The sequence below is a fragment of the Phlebotomus argentipes genome, unplaced genomic scaffold, assembly GCF_947086385.1.
Source record: "Phlebotomus argentipes unplaced genomic scaffold, Phlebotomus argentipes genome assembly scaffold_18, whole genome shotgun sequence".
Taxonomy (NCBI): domain Eukaryota; kingdom Metazoa; phylum Arthropoda; class Insecta; order Diptera; family Psychodidae; genus Phlebotomus; species Phlebotomus argentipes.
Genome location: NW_026776177.1, coordinates 8280574 through 8300690, shown reverse-complemented (window position 1 = coordinate 8300690; position 20117 = coordinate 8280574). Strand labels below are relative to the sequence as shown.

At 42.0% G+C, this 20117-nt stretch overlaps 2 non-coding genes across 2 annotated transcripts; both read left to right on the top strand.

Annotated features, from left to right (window-relative positions):
* Positions 1-995: 995 nt before the first annotated feature.
* Positions 996-1067, top strand: Trnaw-cca (transfer RNA tryptophan (anticodon CCA)). The gene has a single exon. It is a non-coding gene; the product is annotated as a tRNA-Trp (tRNA).
* Positions 1068-1149: 82 nt separating this feature from the next.
* Positions 1150-1223, top strand: Trnav-aac (transfer RNA valine (anticodon AAC)). Its single transcript has one exon. It is a non-coding gene; the product is annotated as a tRNA-Val (tRNA).
* Positions 1224-20117: the final 18894 nt, after the last annotated feature.

Below are 20117 nucleotides of genomic sequence, written 5' to 3'. Positions count from 1 at the left end.
CGCTCATAGTTCAAGAGAAGCTCCTGCGCTTGATAGTAGAACATCGTGGATTTATTGAGCATCTCCTTGCGTTTCTTCAAGTCCACTAGTTGTAGAACAAACATATAGAAACACATAATATTGTGCATCGTCATCACCACAAACACCACAGCAAAGATCACGTGATTTGACGTTTCGTACTGATTTGAAACGCTGAAGATTCTGTACACACTTATCGGCAGGGCGATCAAGAGAGCCACATTGTACAGAATACAGTACAGAACTTTGATGGTCGACAACTCATAGCGATTCAATTTCTTCCTGAACGTAAGCACCTTCATGCCCACCAAATTCTCAACGATTGAATTAATTGCGCGAACTGCTCGGAATCCAAAGAGAATCCATCGCGGCATCGGAAGGAGCTCAAAGTGACTCTCCATTGCGAGTAAACCAGAAGTACTGCCACACTTATTCCTACCCTTTGTTAATTGAGAATCAGAGATGGATTTGACGATAAAGGCAGATAAGCCGGCAAATCAATACATTTATAATAAGTTGGGTAATCCACGGCAATGGAGACCTTTGGAAAAAAAAACATTTATTTGACAGTTCTATGAAAATTCTATGAAATAGCATACATAATGACAAAAATACAGTTTACATTTTCTTATATTGTTAAGATTGTGTTCAAAAATTGATCGATTTTTCAATTTCTCAAGATTATTAACATGTTTCAGCAATCTCTGTCGGTTCAATTGATTGATGAACACAACAAACCAGCGCCAAATATTTGTCACAATCCAAAGATAGTGCAAATTCGCGCACATCTCGGAATAACACACGCTATTGTTATTATTTACCGTGTCTGTGACGGAGTCTTTAGAGCAAATCGCTTCTCATAAATGTGCTATTTTCTCCTCTGGCTCGTGCGCGAGTCCGTCGTGAGTGTCTTATCTAATCGCGCGGCTTAGACGCGAATTGGCGCCAATTGAGCCGCCCCCCGTGGGACCCATTGTGACTCCGTGGCGCAACGGTAGCGCGTCTGACTCCAGATCAGAAGGTTGCGTGTTCAAATCACGTCGGGGTCAATTTTTTTTTACCCGCCGCCGTTTCATTAGGAGATTTTTAATTGGGGGCCTCTTGGGAGTCGTTAACGAAGGCAGAGCTCAAGTTTCCGTGGTGTAGTTGGTCATCACATCCGCCTAACACGCGGAAGGCCTCCGGTTCGAGTCCGGACGGAAACACTCCTTCTTTTTTGGTCTTCTCCCATCTGAAATTGCTCGCGTAATTTTGACGCGAGCCTGTGCAAAAATCCACGAAGTGCGAGAGGAAATGTTGTGAGCGTGAAATATTGCTGAGGAAAGTTCCCTGGGAACTCAAGAGCCCTGCGTGTGTCATTATTGTGCGGTTCAAGGATTCCCTGTGGCAGGGGGTGTGCATACATTTGCCGTAATGACATTCAAATCCAACCCCGAACAATCTCAAAATTAAACATGCGAACAAGAAACCTCTTTCGCGCCGGAGGAGGAGGAAAAAATTGTCCAAAAATATATATTCTCTCCCCGGTTGCACAGAACAATCGTGAGTGTATGACTTTTGTGTCTGGCAGAAGAAAATCCCCTCGAGTGTGTCTAGCAAATATTGGTGGAATCATCTTGGTCCCATTCTTTGCCTCTTGAGTGAGTGAGAAGTCGCTGGAGTGGGTCGTACAGTCAGGTTCCTCGTCTTTATTTCACGTTTTTTTTTTCCTCATGGCTGGATAAGACTTCGGCCGAAGAGGGCAGACTTAGAATATCTCTGGCAGAAGAGCAAATACGCGAGGCACTCGGAAACGAGACATGAGAAACACCACAAGTTGAGAGATATTCTCATAAATTCTTTCAATTCATCCAATCCTCCACAATGCTCACAGAATGTTCCCTTGATGGGAATATTAGAGAGAGAATTTATCACCACGCATTTCCACCCTTCGTGACTTTTAGTACACTTGGAAGAAATGGTTGAGATCTGGGGTAAGGGATTTTTGTGCCTCGAAAACAACCCCTTGTCTCAGGCACAACAGCCACTGTTGAAGTGCATGGAGTAGGTGGTTGGAATGGATTAAGTGTGCTAAAACCCCAAGAAATCAAGGCTGAGTGCGAGTTGGAAGAACACTGAATATCTCTAATGATTCCGTAAATCCATTATGATTACTTCCACCTCATTGCAATTCCACTTACAGGTTATTTCTCTCTATGAATGCTTGCAGACGAGAAAGAGTAAATTATATATATATATATATATATATATAATATTCAAGAGATAGCAATGGAAAGTATAATATGAAAAGTTGAAAATTTTAATCAAATTCAAATATTGGTCTTTTATAACTTTAAAGCAATAGTCAATAATATAATTTGGGGAATTTGGAAGTAAATTTTTAATTTTTACAAGAACAAAGGATTGGCAATAAATTTTCTGCACTTGTATGTGAGTGTTTGAGTTATTTAAGATATTGGAATGTATTTATAAATGGGTGGAGCATTGGCATAGGTGGAGCATCTTAGAATCCATCCTTAAAGTGAAGATGCAGTTTATTCAATAATTTAATTAATAATGATTTCCTTATGACAATTGTAGAAGATCAGAATATTTAAAATCACATCACACTGAAACGATACAAGATTAAATTTCAATTCGTTCGGCGTGTGCATAGAAATACAAAAGTTGAATTAAAAGTACACATATGAAGATCCATTGTAGTGAGAAAAAAATCAATTTGAATGAAAATTGAATTAAATTGAAATAAAGCATTATGAATCATCTTGTGCAAAAAATGTGAATTGTATGGAATAGCGGGAAGGGATATGAGCATAGTTGCAGGATTGAAAAGGTGTTCTTTTCCTGGATTGCGCTCGCCATGTTTTTTTTTTTATTGTTGCTGTTCATATTGTTTAAAAGGGTTTCGCGTGCAGGAGTTGCAGATGGCACAAACCGGACAAACAGGAATATCTATGGCACTGCTTCCTAGGGTTGGTGGCTGACCCTTGCGCGCCTCCTCGGGAGAAGTGTGAGCATTCTGTGCAGGGTTGATTAAGCACTGGGAGGGGTCAGTTTCCTGCGAGAGGGTTCATTGTCCTTGACTCAGTGATGGGTGAAAATCTAATTTCTCGCTGACAAAACAACACTGAGGCGAAATTGAGCGGCGCGCGCGCGGCTTTTGGGTGATGCGAAGCCCCTCGGAAATACTTAGTGATCAGTCGAGTAACACACGTTCACAAGGTCATCTTCAGTGGCGCCATGGAATATTTGCTTCTGCAGAAACGCCAGTCCACAAATTCAAATACACGAATTTCTGGCCAGCGACCATGTATGAATTTTTCGCGAATCTCGCATTCGCCTTTTTAGGCCAGACTCTCGGGACCGGACGCTTATTAATATTCCTACTTATCGGAATTTGATGGTCTGGGATTCCGGAACTTTTTACCCCAAACTCATGAGAATTCCTTATGAGATTTTCTTGTATGTCTGGCTCGTCCAAGAAATTCCACGTTCTGAAATCTCTTTCGTCATGGAGGATTTTCAGACATTGTTCTTGAATGAGATGTTCAAAGCCACATTCAAAAAGTGCGATCATTTTTTGGGTGTAAAATTCATTGTTTGTCTTCCTCGAAAGGTGTTTGCGATATCGATTTTGCAAGCATGTGTGCAAGTATGATTGAAAACAATTTGTTTATTGACTCTCAACTCCAATTAAACTTGCTCTGGCAGACACCTTTGAGCGCCGTGTTAGCCTGCATATTTAATGTCAGCTCAATTTCCCGCCAATTGGGCGGTGGAAGGGGAGACTTGGTGAGGCGGGTGGATTTGCACAAAATTGCATAATTCGCTTGTGATTGACAAGACAAGGAGGGTGTTTTGAAGTCAGCCGCACAACTGATTTTACGTCTCTATGTTGGCGATCTTATCGACAACCAACTCGTCATATTCCAGTCCGCAACTTTCAATTTCCAGTGTGAAAGGAAAAATATTTGCACATCACTTGCGTCGAAGGGTGACACCATAGAATCTCCCTTTGGCAAGGATGGAAATTACTCGAGATTTCTCTCCCTTTGATGACTCTCACATTCACTTCTTTCTTTACCCGGCGAAATTGGTGGAGATGCTGAGGCTGAAAGCCTCTCGTAAAAAGAATTCCTCCGCGGTCTCCATCCACCGTGGCTGCACACACGGGTGCTTTTGTGTTATTTGTCGAACATTCCTCTAAAATACACATCACTTTTGATTATATTGTGCTCTCTGTGTTCTGTCATATGCGGATTTTCTATTATTTCTCATTATTGTCTTACATCTTTTATATTACAGCAATTTTTTTGCCGTGCGCGCCTCTGCATCTTGAGATTGCTCGGAGGGTTGTGCGATGATTTCAGGCATCCTCTCTGGGAATGCCATCATTGAATTACTGTACACCACAAACATACTCACTTGTATGGGAACAGAAATCCTCAGCTATTGAGGATTTCATTTTCCCTGCCATCTCGTTCGCTCTCGCGGGACCATAAAAACCGTGAATACGCAGAAACATCCACCTCTTCTGCTTTATGGCTCGAGCGCGGGCGGGGTGCGGAGACGTTTGTAATATTAAATAATGAAGAAATGTCACTTGAATGTCTTTTTCCATGTAGGTGGATTCAATTTCCGTCCCCACACATACGCCAATCAACCAATAAATCCACATTCTCGGGGTGATGGTAAATATAATTTGCCATCTACTTAATCACACTCCCCATCATTTTTTATTTCATGAATTACACTGCAAAAAAGTCAATTATTTTCCGGATAGATTCTCTGAAGATCTGTGTGCAGACAAAATTTATGGGCTTGATGATCGCCCGTATGGAAAACATCCCTAGCAAGTCAATACATTTTCAATTTAAATTGACGTTAATTTCTATATTTCGTGGTTGAAAATATATACTTTTATAGTGGTGAGAAAAGTGCGGGTACTTTGCGACTTTTTATGTTAATAATTTGAATGCATACGAAGAGATTCTGTAAAACTTCATTTCACATGATCCTTCATCCTGACGTCATGGAAGTGAATCACTCATCAAAAGGAGTTTTGGTGTAATTTTATTTAGGTTGAATGAGGGTTGAGAACAAGTCTTTCATGACCCAGAAAGGAGTTGAGTTCCTTGTCTAAATCAACTCTGGAAGGGATGATTAATGTCCTGAAAAACTATGTGGTGACTTATTTATGTATGGAGCAGAGTTATTTTGCCTATACAAGAGTTCCACTCGTAGTCAGCTGTGGCTTTGCAGCTGAGAACAATTTGCGAATTTAATTGTGAACATTAAAGGCATGTGTCGTCTTGCGAGTTGGTCGGCAGCTCAAGTGAAAAGGGTGCGTCGTGACCTTCCACAAAGTATCATATCGTCTCCCAGAGTGTTGATCTGCATAAGGCAGTCCAAGGAACCAGTTCTGCCACAAAAAGGATCCAATTACATCAATCTCTCCGCCTCATTTGCCCATTCTTCGTGCTGGATGTGAGACGCTTCGGTAACAGGTGGACTATGTGTATGGATTCGAAAAATCGGGCTAATTAAACATTGGCTCGCAGTGAGGAGAGCAGGCCCAAAGGAAGACGAAAAAAGGCATGAGCAGAGCATGTCCAGCTGGTTTTTTCTCCCACCGACATCTCCCAGTGTCTGTCTACCTGTCTGGACGAGACTCGAGATATGAGTTGAATGTCTGAAATAATTTTTAATTAATTCCCTCAGACGCAGAGTCCTTCCCCCTTTTCCTGCCCAGATTCTCTGGGAATTTCGAACCCAAATCCAGGGAATTGGCTCCCAATAAGTCAGGGTCGGCTAATTGGGAGATCTCTCGTCATTTTTTCTGCCCTCGGATTCCCTCTTCGATCCTTCGGAATTTCACTTATTTCAGGCCATTTCTCGCTTACATTTCACAATTCTAAACGAAAATCTATTTGCACAGCGCCAGTGTGGCTTCAATTAGGTGAAATTTTCAAATTAGATCTCTCCCCCAAATTGGTGTGTAACTCATTTGAGGAGTCACCTATGTTCACAACTCAATGATCTTGGGCCAAATCTCCAATTCACGTTTTCCTTTATTTCTCCCGGACGCTAAACAATTTGGTCAATATTTGGACAGACAATGGGAGTTCTTCGCTAATTGAATTACCAAAAATTATGACTATCGGGCCATTTTGTTCTCTCAAAAGACCGTTGAATTCAACCTTTTCTTCCACCAAAGTGTGGATTGAAGAGAATTGTTTGATAAAAGCAGGTGAGCAAACGATTCTTTCTCTTAGAATAGTCATGTTTTCTCTTCATTGTTTGACTTGAATTTCCATATGTACAATTTGATGAATGCTGGAGACTTTATTGGAAAGGAAAATATTTGGTAATGAAAGTTGATGCCGTCTTGTCTGAGAGGAATTTCCAGTCACTGGTGAATTCTCTGTGGCGGAGAGCCATAATTTCAGAGCTGTGCGCGTAATAATCCCAGCGATTGTCGTGGAGGACCCTCTTAAATTTCCTTTGCAAATATTGTATCTCTGGCTTTCGCGTGCTCTCACAAGTGTTCGATACAGCAATCATAAATTGACTCTTGCACGCACACAGGATTGATGCGTGCAAGAGTCAGAATTTCCTGAATTACACTCGCCCGTATTTTATTTTTTCCCTCCAATTGACTTCAATCAATCTCACTTTAGGGGCGGCTCGGGCGAAAGGGAGCCCCATAAGCAAGACAACTTAAGAGTTTCTTCTTGGAAAGTTTCTCAATGCGGAGGAAAGTTTTTTTCCCCACCACCACACATTTGAATCATTTATGCCATGGCAGTTGGGCTGGCGATTGACGAGAAAATTGAAATTAATTTATTTACACTCATTCCTTCCCTCACATGTGTGTCATTAGCCGTTTTTCTCTCATCAGCAGCGCAAACAGTGAAAAGCCATTTTCCACGTGATTATCAGGAGGGCAACAGTGACAATTTGAGCCACCCAATGTTGGAGAGCCTAATTGAATATAATTGCAGTCTCTGTGTTCTTAACCACCCGTATTGGGCGGACGGCGGTGTTTGAAAATAAACATCCACCAGGCCCTTGTCACTGGGCGCGAATAGACAGCGCGGGAAGGAAGCACTTCCTCCCAGATATATGTCGAAAATGCCTCATTTCCAATTTTCCAATTCAATTCCATACACCGCAATATTGATTGAAACGCCTCAATTGAATAAATTGAATCATAAATAATCGGCTCGAATGTAAATTATAACTTATTGATTGATCGCCTCGTATTTGTGAGACTTTCGTTTTTCGTGAATTGTACGCAGAGGAGCGGCTTCTGTGCATATTGATGGTGCGTTGCGAACACAACATGGAAAATATCCCCACAGCACTTAATACGCCATGTTTCACCACGTAAGGTAATTACTTAACCCCTGTGCGCCACGCAGCTTTGTCCTTCCGCCTGGAATACCTTATCTGAATTCAATAGCAATAAAAAGTCTCTTTGGCAAACATTTGAAATGCGATGAGCTAAAATATCAATTACCCTAATTGCCATCTCTGAGTCTATGTATTTTCGACTGTCTAGCAATTTTGTTGGAATGTTTGTCAGAACAATATAGAAGTGGGCAGGGCTTCCGAGTGGGCGGGGCGTATGAGTCAAGCTATTTGGATATCCTGAAATGTGCACAAAAAGAAAACTACCGGCAATTGAATGGGCAGCTTTAATACATACACCAAAGAATTCATCAGAGTTAGAACTTACAATCTCATCAATACTCTATCACTAAAAGTGCGCATATTGTTTCATTAGCACCGCCTGCAAGTGACCGCGTGCGCAGATGGGTTAAGCAGCACAACACAGTCCTTGTGCTTGCATCGTCTTGGCGTTGGGGGAAGAGCAGAAATTCGAGTTTCGCCTCCCTGTCGGCCGAGAGAGACGCACACATCCGTGGACGTGTTGCTCACAAAATGGGGCGCAATGAACATGTTCGATGAGTTGCATGTTGCTACCTTCGTCGGTGCATTTTATGGAGTTTTCTCCACCACGATTCCTCGCGTCATCATCGTCATTCTTGCGTCTTCTGGGGGCTCGCGGAGACAGACAATTGAGAACATCTGCACATTAACGACGCGGATAATAAATACATTCATGCCGCGCAGCTCCTCTTTCATATTTTTCCAATCCACAACGCGTGTGGGGATCAATATTGAATAAATTGTCCATGTTTCTGCACGGGGAGGTCTCAAATGCGCGTCGGAGAATCTCTCTGTTCCTCCGAGGGACTTTTTCCTGCCATTGGACATAAATTTGTGGCGATCTCCCAGAGTGGCATTCTCGGGTCAGGAGTGAAAGAAACAAGCACACAGGTGGCTCATAAAATAAAGTGGACGCAAGCGTAGTGATAGATGATCAGCAGGTGAAATTCGATTAGGGGTGAATATAAAATAGAGATATTTTACTTTTGCCCAAGAATAATGTGAGACCTGGAAAAAATTAATACATAAAACGACGCATTGCACACCTTTTCACCCCACGAAACACTTGCCCTTCTTCAACCCTCGTGCGCCAAGGAATATAAGTACAGTCTTCGGTGAATCCTGAGTCGACTATCTTGGTTATTGGGGCAGGAGATGAAAAGCCACCGGTGAAACAGCGTGGCGAAAGGTGGGAATTTTCCCAGACATGACTCAAGAATATGGTAACGGAATTTCCTGAGATCCTCTGTGGCTCATTTGAATCTCCCTCATTTAAGAGGCTTTCACCTCTGCCGAGAAGGGCCGCGATACTGTCAGGAGATAAGGCTTAAAGTAGACACAGAAAAATGATCCAGACACAAGTTTCGCTCGAGATACCATCTCGATAGTCTCAGCCAGTGATGAATCGTCCCTAATGAAGAATTTACACGCGAGAGACTCCAACTTGAAAAGTCTTTTACTGATTAGGACTCCACATGAGAAGGTTTCTCCGGATGTGATAGCGGAGAATGTTGATTTGGTCGTTAAAGTCGAAATACGCCAATAAATTATACACTCAGTGTGGAGTCGCATGGAGACCAATAAAAATGCTAAAATGCTAGTATGACTCAAAGGTTAATTTTCACTTCAACTTAAGCCACAATTTCCCTGACTATATTGCTCAATTTCTTTGTTCAGGAAGGTAAGAAAGAAAATCCTGCAATACTAAATTTCCAATAAATTGATTTTATATCCCTCAGTCACTCCCCCTTGTGTTTCTCTATTTCAGCCCCGGCTTTCGGTGCATGTACAATTTCAGTTCCACCCTCGCGTTTATTGGTTGTTCTTTTGGACTCCCTCAAATACATGTGGAAAAATTAAATAGCAAATTTTCAGCAAGTAATTCAATATTTAACAGAACACCCAGCTATTAGGAATAAGAGCAGGGATACACATTGTGCATGTACTAGAGAATTTACCCCAAAGAGAACAACACTGTGGAACATTACAATGATCTGGTAAGTACATTTATTACAATTAAAGGAATATCGCGTAAATTTCTTGTATTTGAGAGCGTATTTAAAATTTATTGCATATTACACAGTGTTTCTATAACTTGAATATTCTGTCAACTGAATAACACCTTTCAACTTCACGCTTTGAATGCAAGTAATTTTATCCAGATACATATGTGTTTTATTTATTATATGCAAGTAAGCTTAAATATTCATTCGATATCGCATAGTGAAAATGATAGTTTGCATTATTTAAATAGCACATTGTGAGTGACGCCAGCTGGCATTGTTCCTCAAGTTCAAGGACAGCACAAGAAAAGGCATTTTAACCCTTCCAGAGATTTTAATAGCCTGTCGGTTATTTCAATACATCTTAAGAAAGCCTGGGAAAATGTCCTGAACGAGACCGCGGTGCGTTTCTTTGAAAAAATCATATATTTAAATAAGTTCGTTGCCAGTGATTTCCTCATGCTTTCCCTCTCTCTCTCTCGCGCACTATGAGGACCTGAAAGGCTTCAACCTTTTTTGAGGTACTTGATTCCCAGACCTCGAGATGGGGAAAAGGGTTTGGCAAAAGGTGAAAGCATGAGAAGAGAGGATTTTTTGCTGCATTGTCTGTCTCGACATTAGCATTTTGGGATGTTTTGCATTCGCGTTGCAAAAGGTATCGATCCCATGGCACAATATCGCATTAATGGCTTTTATTGTGACGCTTGTCATAATGTTGCTTCTAATAATGCGATTTTCATACAGCCGATTTTGCCAGGAGGGTTGGGTGAGAGCAGGTAGACAACTTCCCATTGGGATCACTGACAAAGCCTCATGTGACAAAAGGTTGCACTATTGCTATTTTTTGGCGAATAATCAAACGTGTTATATGGCTTTTTATGTGTGTATATCTCTTCTTTTCTATGCCCATCAATAGGGTTCAGAGAGAGAGATTCAATGGAGGCCTTTTCTTCCTCACTCATTTGGAGACAATGCCCTAACCGTGGAAAAAAACCACAATTCATTGTAGCCAATTTTGCCTTCAGGTCGAAAGATCATCTCTTTGCCTTTTGTGAGTGGCTCATTGTTCAGGTAAAAGGTCAAATATTTACTGGCAATTAACACCAACAAAAGACACCACTTGATGGATCAATTAGTGGAATTATCTGTGGCAAAAATCACGCGAGAACAGAAGACGATTCGGAGTAGAAATGACTGTGCATGGAAATATTTAAGATGTGAGATAAGAATGAGGCAGAATGCAGTTGTCGCTCCTTGTTAAATCACGCAGAAAAGAGGATGAGACGTTGCTCCTGAAGCACAAGAACGATGTCCTTCATAAAATACCAGAATTGATGACTTCAGGCCGGATTTCGAACATTTCTGGGCACAGTTTAACTATTTTCAACAACTCTCTGTTCCGCGCCGCGATCATTCTGAACTTGTAGCGTCAAAGGGCAGCTGATCGCGAGACTTCTCGGGGCGAGGGCATGAAATTCAATTGAAATTGGAATGGAAAATTGAGCATCTGGCCGCCTGATGATATTCTCAATTTGCTCCGCGCTCTCCGGGCACCCACGAAGAGTCTCTGTTCAATTGTGGGCCTTTTATCACTCGCCCATCGCGTTTCCTCTCTCCTCTTTTGTGTGTGCCTTCCTTTCACGCCGGAAGGAAGCAAATCCACTAACATGACCATGAATCTATGTAATTAAGTACTTCATATTTGCTCACCAACGCGCGAGAAGCCCACCGAGAGCGTCTTATCTGAAATTAATGGGCTCGAGGATGGGTCAGACGGCTGTTGTTCTATCCATTCTTTGCCTACAGTCTGGGAAAAGTGATTGCGATCAGTTGCATTTTCTCCTAATTTCCTGCAATTAATTCACTGCGCGCCTCATTATTTGGTTCTTTTTATCACACAGCAATTGAGGAAATTAGAAATACGCTCTGCAACTCCTGCGCTGGCCCTCAATCGGGTCATCGTCCCGCGGGCGTCATATTTCGAAGACATGCGGCCAGCAACCACTCAGAATACTCAAAATAATTATTTGATAATTTGTCCAATTACTGTCCAATTGTGTTACTTAGTGGAGCGTGCCGTCTTGCAGCCAACAATGCTAAGACAGTCGCTATGCAGATGAATTTGTGGCACCAGCGGAAATGCGCATTGCATGATAAGAATGCGGTGCCAAGTGATAAAAGGCTCTCGCTTTGTGTCACTTCTCGGTGGCTTAAAAGGGGTTTATTCAAATTATAATTCACACTCCAAAATGAGTCTTCCTGTCTGGCAATCACCTTGAATTGTCACAACTGTTTCCTCGCTCACTTCACAGGTGATCGTGAATAGATTTCAGTGAGTGTGAGCGCAACTGAAGCGTTACCAGCTCTATGCTGGAAGAATAGAATAGGCAAGTAATTTTTTCCGCGAATTTTTTCCAACACTCCTCCTCAAATCGAACGCCATTTGTTAGCTCATGTTCTCCGTGCGAAAAATCACAATTCTCATAAAACTTATGCTCGCTTCCAGGGTCAAATTGGTGGAATTTGTCGGTTGATTTCTTCCCAGAGTCTGTGACCTGTGACTCTGCGAGATGTGTGTGCGTCGAAGCCCCTTCACAACTTCGCACACACTCGAATTTGCATACGGCGTTGGACTCAGTCACTGCATTAGCAACTCCTGAGCCTGAGGGAGGACGAGAGCGACTGAGTTCATGCCCGGTGAGCCTCGGAGTTGGTCTTGGAGGGTCCTTGGGCGCACTCACACCCATTTCTCATGCTGAAAATCCTCCAGGTGCGTTGCTGGGAGTCATGCACGCCTGAAAAATACCTGAAAAGCCATACAAGAGTAATCGTGTTCATCAGATATGCAATGTGAAAGGAGTCTCGAAACGGATTCCTTTCAACTTCTCTCGAGGGTCCCATGTTTTGCATATTAAAGCACCACCACGAGGAAATTAATTCCATTTTCGTGTATGAAATTCAATCCTCCAATGCATGCCTCTGTCATCCAATAATCGAAAATTTATTTCTTCTCCCGGAGCTTCATAAAAAAGCACCCCAAGAGAGGCATCAACCGTGACAATTCGTCGTCTTGCAGCCTCCCGAAGAAAGGCATCAGTGCGCGATGGTGTGCGAGTGAATAAATTAAGTCTGTGAAGGCCTCTCGGCTGGATTTCCCATCCATTTAGAAACACGAGAAATTCATTAAACACGTCTTAGGATGCAGAAAGCACACTGATCACATATTTAAACAACTCTCCGGGGTTGGTTTCTAACCCTTTCGCAATTTGCTCAATTCACTGGGAAACACATCTTGATGGTTTTCACGGAGATTTCCATAAATTTGAATATTCGGATTTTCACTCTTTACTCTCAATACAGACGAGGTTTAGCATATTTTCCGCTTCGGAGATAAAATTAAGCGACTTGAGTTTTATTTGCAAACAATAAGGAATGCATTCAGGAACATTTTTTTTTTACTTTTGAAAACTTACACTGTAACGTCGATATCGTGGTCGTTCTTATTAGCAGCTGAATAAAAAGTAAAGATTCTGGTTGAAGCTTCACACGAAGAATTTCAAATCAAAGTTTACTTGATACAATACGACATTCTTGCAATGATCTCCTTCTAAACAGTTCTCTATTCTTCTCCTGGCTGTACTGTGATAAATAACACTTTAAAAATAACGTTTCGTGCAAATTTTATTCATATTTTTGCTGCAAACAGAAAAACACATTTTCAAAGGAAGACAACTTCTTAAAGAATCACTGTGAATATTTCAGAAATGCTGTGTGAATGCCAGTGAAAAGAGCCATTTTCCGCAAATAGAGGGTGTTTGCAAAGAAAAAAAATCCACCACACTTTCCACCCTCGCAATGGTCAGAAGTTTCCTTCTCAAGAGCGAAACTCCGCGCATGAAGGGTGTTTTCAAGACTCATGAACTCTCCTTTATCCTTCTGAAGGGTGGAATAAGCATACAAAAGGATTAAATTTTCATCATTTTTCTCTCTCTTCGCAGCAGATTCGCCACTTGAGTGCTTCTGTCTCAGCGGGCGCCGCGTTGTCCAAAATCTGTAAGCGTCCTCGATGTCTTTGAGTGCTCCAAGAGCACGGTATGAAGTTCCTACGATCAAATATAGCGTAGGAACTCTATACCTCGCTTATGGAGGGCACCAATATTCTTGGGTGGATTTTGTGTGCGCCAAGCCTCGGCAATTGCCGTATTTATCACTGCACAAGTACCTCTAATTGCAGGTAATTGCAGGAAGTTGAGCCGCGAAATCGCTCGATTGGGCGGAACTCCTCGTGCAGGCCACCGCGTAATTGCCACCATCCGGAACTCCTCAGCAAACACCAAATGGGGTGGAAAATTCTCCTGGAATGGACAGATAAATTGGGTGCTCGTGCGGAGAAAATTCCTCTGCAGAGCCACTTTTTATCACAACGACTAATTGCACCTCTGTTTTCCATCGCGGCCTCACACCAGACGCCCTCCCAAGAAGTGGGCAGCAATTGACGGAAATTGCCGGCGAAGTGTTTTTCTGGAAATGAGAGCTGTGTACGGGAAAATTCCAGGGATTAATTAAATGGAAGTGTTTTGAGAGTTGCTGAAATATTCAATGGGGAATACCTGGAAAGGATAAAAGGAACAGGAATATCAATTACATGCATTAACTAAAATTAGTAACTCTTATAAGTGTTGCTGATCGGTAAACCGTCATTTATGTGCTCTTTATTAATATCAAAAATAATAACATAAAGCCTTGGGAGGCAATTTTAATCAAACAGAAAGCTTTCAGACCCGTTATAAATTCACGCTTTTTGTCCCCAACGCCGCAATATTTCCTTATTCCACAGCAGTCAATGTAATAGCCAGCAATTAGCGAGAGTGGATGGAGTGTGCTTCTTGCGTGGAGCCACAAAAGATATTGAGTCCGCTAGCCGAAACAATGTGTGCGTAATGTAGTGAAGATGAGAGTTTTTGTGCATTAATCTTCATTCCCATTGTCACTTTGCCACGAGACACTGAGACTAATTCCAGCCAGGCATTTGAATTTGTCAAACTAATTCAAATTAATTGAAACTAATTGCATTACTTGGCATTATTCTATGTTGAAAGCTCATGACAAAATTGAATGTCTCGCTGGCGCGTCTCATTTTGGATGATAAATGAGTATTCTCATCTCCAGGATGGATTCTTTATATGGCAAAGAAGAAACGCTCGCGCGCTTTGGAGATGATTTTAATATTTCACCCGGTGGAAATCTGGGCGCTCATATTGGGAACTTTTAATACTTTCGAATTTGAGCTGCGGGGAGATATGTTACACAGAGTCCCAAACCCTCCACTTGGCGCATTGTTATTAAACAGTACTTGAGAACGGGAGGAATATTGCCGAGTGAGAGTTTAGAGGCGCAGCTCATGCTCAAGTATGTAATATTATTTTGTCAGAATTACCCTCTCTCGCTGCGCCCGGGGTTTCTCTGTATGATTACCGCGCGCGCTCTGAAGGCAACACGAGGGGGTGCGATTTTGTTGTCATGGGGTGGAACGAGTTGCCGCACAATAGGGCCCAAAATATGTAATGCCATAAGGATATTACATTCCACATCACTCTCCCAGCCAGCGATCGTTCATTTTTTCGCCCTATTATCTTCAATTCCGCGCGTTTTCGTGCGCGCGGGGGAGTTTAGTTTTCCGCTTCTGTCGAGGCCCGCCCTCTCATGTTTCACCCACCCCACGGGCTCGCGGTGAGCCCACCCCCCGGACGTGGCTGCCATCGTATTAATATATGTAGCGGAGAGTGGTGAAAAAAATAATATTCCACTCTCCACGTTCTCCACACAACATAACGCCAAGTGTGTTTTTCCTATCGTGCATGGGGTATAAATTTTTATGAAATATTATTTATGGCCCCAGCATTGGCAATGAAATGGCCCGTGTCTCTAAGGGTGTGGGGCTAATTTATACTCAACTATATGGGCGCCCCCGAAAAGCGCGATAAATTCAAGTGCCACCACTCACGCGGAGCCCTCAGCGGAAGAGCGCCCATCACACCCCATCGCCCAGTATCGCATGGAAATCGTTTATTGATAAATATTGCGACATTTACACCACACCCTCTCGACCTCATTAGTTTCCACACTGCCGAAATGCCGCACATCCCTGAGTGTTTGCACCAATAAATGCGCTCCTTTATTATAATATTTGCACGGCGTATGGCGTGAGACACCCTTTTCGCGCTGTGTCACACCAATTAATCACATTCCCGGCAATTCTTGACACACCGCGCTGGCGAAAAAGGTGTTTGCCATCGTGAGACAGGACTTTTGACTCTATTTTCGGGAATGCTTTTTCGGTGACACTTTCATTAACTCGAGTGATTCACGGAATTTACACTCTGAGAAAAATCTCCACGCAACATTCTGAGCATTTTTATTTCCACCATAAATAACCATAGTATAAATGTCAAAGTAATCATGTTGTCCATTAACTACCGATCTTAAATGTTGCTTCTAAATTGCTTCAATTATTTGCTAAGCCTTTCTCGGAAACGATAGATTAGCATTTAATAAAAGAAAACAATGTCACAAAGATCATGCGATTGAAAACTGGTTTATCAATTTACCTGTTAGCATTTTCTGCGAACCTATAGGTATTAAAGGATTTCCATTAGAGATGGTACTCATGAACTCGAAAAAAAAATCATATTGATTTAACCTCCGCAAAAAAACCCATTATTTGTTTTGTTCGTTAATTTTGCTATTATTTTTTTCCACTCACTCACCTCATTACTCTTCAAGAGATCACAAAAGAATCTATCACCAGTCATCTATCAAAGTGTTTCTCATCGAACAAACAGCGCTTGTAAGTTAATGATAGGTGTTAAATCAATTGTAAATAAGACAATAACTCGAATTCCACGCTGTGAAGCCATACTTCATTCATAGTATCTCCCAATGCAGATTGGCGAGATAATTTTCCGTATTTATCCATCAATTCAATGTGGCGGAGATTAAGTGGGAAAAATGTAGCGGTGGAAAAATTCTTCATTCATCGTTCCAAGGTGAGTTCATTCAATCAGCCAAGAATCCCCCGCAAGAGACGCCAGGAATGCCTTCGCATTGCATAATTCACTTAATAACTTTTCAAGTATATGCCTCAGCCGGAGAGTGGCTTAATCGGAGATTAATTCATCGTTCCTGCGACTGTGGTTTCCTCCATGCTCTCCACATGGTCTTCTCTCTCCCATTGTGACCGATGCTGGGCCGATGTTGTTTCATCTTCTTCGCCGTTGTGCTCAATCTCACCTCAAATTGACTCACGAAGTCCCATTTTATTCACGAATTGTGTCTCTCCATCCACTTCTTCCCCATTCAACATCGAAAATGCGCGTGCCACAATAAATCTCAATCCCTACTCAATAACTGATTGATTCCTGTCTATTGCAAATTAATTCTCCACCGCTGCGCCTTTCCAAGACATTCGTGCCAATAAATTTTATATCGCAAGCATGCACAATGCAGCTCTCACGAATATTTGCTATGTTAACAGTCGCCGACATCGATATCAGAAAGAATATGGAAATGGCCTTTGTGTGCTAAGTGACTGGCTAAATAGTAAATTGCAAGCCGCAAAAGTGATATGTGTTTTCTGGCATGGAAAACCACATATCAATTCATCAAATTGACTCAATATGTTAACATTTCACGCACAATCGTGGTGTGGGCAAAACACCAAATTTATAGCCCAAATTGCTACATCGGATGCGCGCGTGGTTTACATGGCTATCACGTGTTCTCTGGCCGTCACTGAGAGCAATTTCTATGCGCTGTGCAAGAGAACTTTTGCAGTTAATCAATGGCAATTCAGACGATCTGCACGAATCTAATAAAATGCCCGTTTGCAAAACAAAGATTCATGGAAAGTCGATTATAGCGCTTGTTTGTTTGCAAATTCTGCATGGAAAACACACGAGTGTATCGCTCAAGAAATATCGCCCGATTAGCCAAAGTGATTAGATGCACTGGTGAGTTTATGTACAGACAATAAGTGAATCTTCAGCAGTGGTTATAAATCACAATGCCAGACATTACATTACTATCTCTTGCTGCTCTCTCGACTTTTACTTTCCTGACTCCTCGCACAGCTCAGCGATAGAAAGGGTCAAAGTGGCGGCCTTCTCGCGATTGTAAACCAACTTTCCCAATCGATTCATACTTTTCCCTCTTGCCGGAGAGAGAGAATGTTGCTCGCGCTCGTCAATTCTAATTCCAGCATTGTGGCGTTTTCGTCACAGAAAGGCTCGCGGCCATGGAGAGTGGACGCGACAAAAAACGATAATGCGTTGTGTGAAGCCAGTTGGTGAGTACTGTTCTTGGCTCAATATTTAACCAAATGACAAAGTGTCTCTTCTTGGAATGCCACCATTAATCACACACGAGGGGGTTGTTGAACCATTCGTGGACACACGCTCGCGATGCATTAGATGCATTAATTTTACATTCACCCCGTCATATCCATTAATTTTCCTCAAATTATCCCACAAATTGAGACCACTTCGTAATCTGATTTTTTTCTCTCCATGAGCATTTCGTGCGTGGACGACAGACACACACGGGCTTTTAATTTACAGCCCTTGGCATTCACCTAATACACCTTTTGGGGTTGCCTGGGCGAAAAAACGTAAATTGGTCGGTTTTATTAAATAAATACGTGCATCGCTGGACATATAGTGTAGAGAAGGGGAAACTTTGTGGCTCTCTGCGCAATGAAAAGTGCACTTTCATAAAACCATCTACTAATGAAATGGTGGTTTCACACACACACTCTGCAGAAAAACCGAATTCTGCATGGCAAAAAGCATCGCATGTCTCCCCTCGACACTCTAATCCGGTGCTCCATCGAAGAGTCCATCTCTTATCGCACATTTAATCTTGCAATTCCCCCACATCTGGACAATACCGAAGGTCTCAGTGTTCCTTTCCCGCGCATTTTTCACTGTCTCTGCCATGTTTTTAATTTCAGTGTTTATTTTAATAAGCGCAATGTGGTCGGAATTTGTTGGCTAGTCTCTTTTCCCTCACACAACATCGGGAAATATACAACACATAACATCCAATTCAACATTGCATCTCAGTGCATTTTATTGCTGGACTCTTTCTCCTCACACTGTGCTTTTGTCCGACAGTGGAATAATGTGAAGTGTAACAACAATAAATAATAATATGTGTAAAAGTACAAGGTGCACACACGTGGAATTGCTACAATGGAGAAAACGTTGAGCCATCTGCATGATTTACCTCTACGCGGTCGAACATATATTGGTTAAATCGGAAACTCATCATTAAACGACATATTTTTCCCATTGACTGGCGCAAAAACGGGCCCTCTTTTGGGGGCCCCTCGTCGTAACGAGATCGCTTTTGTGCCATCAGCTTAATGATCAATGAAGAAGAATGCTCCTTCTCATGAGGAAATACCTGAGAAGTCTTTGCCACTCTGTTATTAGCGTGTTGACGACGTTGTGGTTTTTTTTAAACCATACACTCTTCGACTCCTCGTAAATAAAATGGACATCCGATGCATTCCTCCTGGGCCTTCATGTCTCTGTTGTCTCTCCTTTTGGCCACCAAATTGCCCCACGGATGATTCGAAGACAGGGTGTTTTTGGTGATAAAATACTTCGTCGGCTCCAGGCCAAACTATTGCACTCTTTTTGAATTTCATTCGCACTGTGCAATAATAGTCAATCAAGATCTTCCTCGTGAAAAAGGATGTAAAGCAATATTTTCAAGTGGTATCGCAGTGTGAAACTGGCAATTTCCCAATGGAAATTCCCCCTTCGGGCGGAACACCTTGTGTTTGGCGGAAAATATCCTCTGAGCTGAGGAGAGAGTTTCTTGTTGTGGCACTTTTTGTGCAATCGGTGGAGCATCATAAAATTACGGGATAAATCATTGCAAATGGTTACTTGGAAGGGGCTTCCTTATTTCTCTTGCCATTCGCCTGCAATTACCATCACGCTAAAAGCCAGTGTCTTGGCCACAAAGTGCTCCACCAAGGAATGCCTCATCTCTCCATGTTTCTTCTCAAGTCTTTTTTACTCTCGCGCGCCCAACACAAAAATTGATGGCACAAAAGGTTCCTCAATTGATTTTTGGCCAAAGATGAAATGTGTGTGAGGGTCTTTTTCGCCTTTTTGGCCGTTTTCGCCGCTTTTGTGAGACAACCCGGAGTTCATTAACCCATCTTGACGACTCAATTTCCATTTCAAAATAATAAAAAATTATGTATATGCCGCTTTATTAATGGACTCATTTCAGAAATAGACATGAGATAAAAATCATGTTTCTCATTATACCCGATTTTCTGATGACTCGAGATTCTCTTCTCTGTCTCTCCGCGAGATCGCTTCTCAGTCTGAGTGGATTTTCGGAGTTGAAATACACCAAAACACCATCTCACTGGATATTAATTAATGAAAATTGCCCGGGAGACCTGACTTTTTATTTCTGGTGTAACAGTGGAAAACAACTTATGGGAAATTTATACGTGAATTAAAATTAATTTATCATTTTGTACATAAAAGATTCATCGTGTTTTTCACAATATTCTTTCGTCTTTTCAGCACGAAATTCTGTATTTCAACGGCTCTTTTT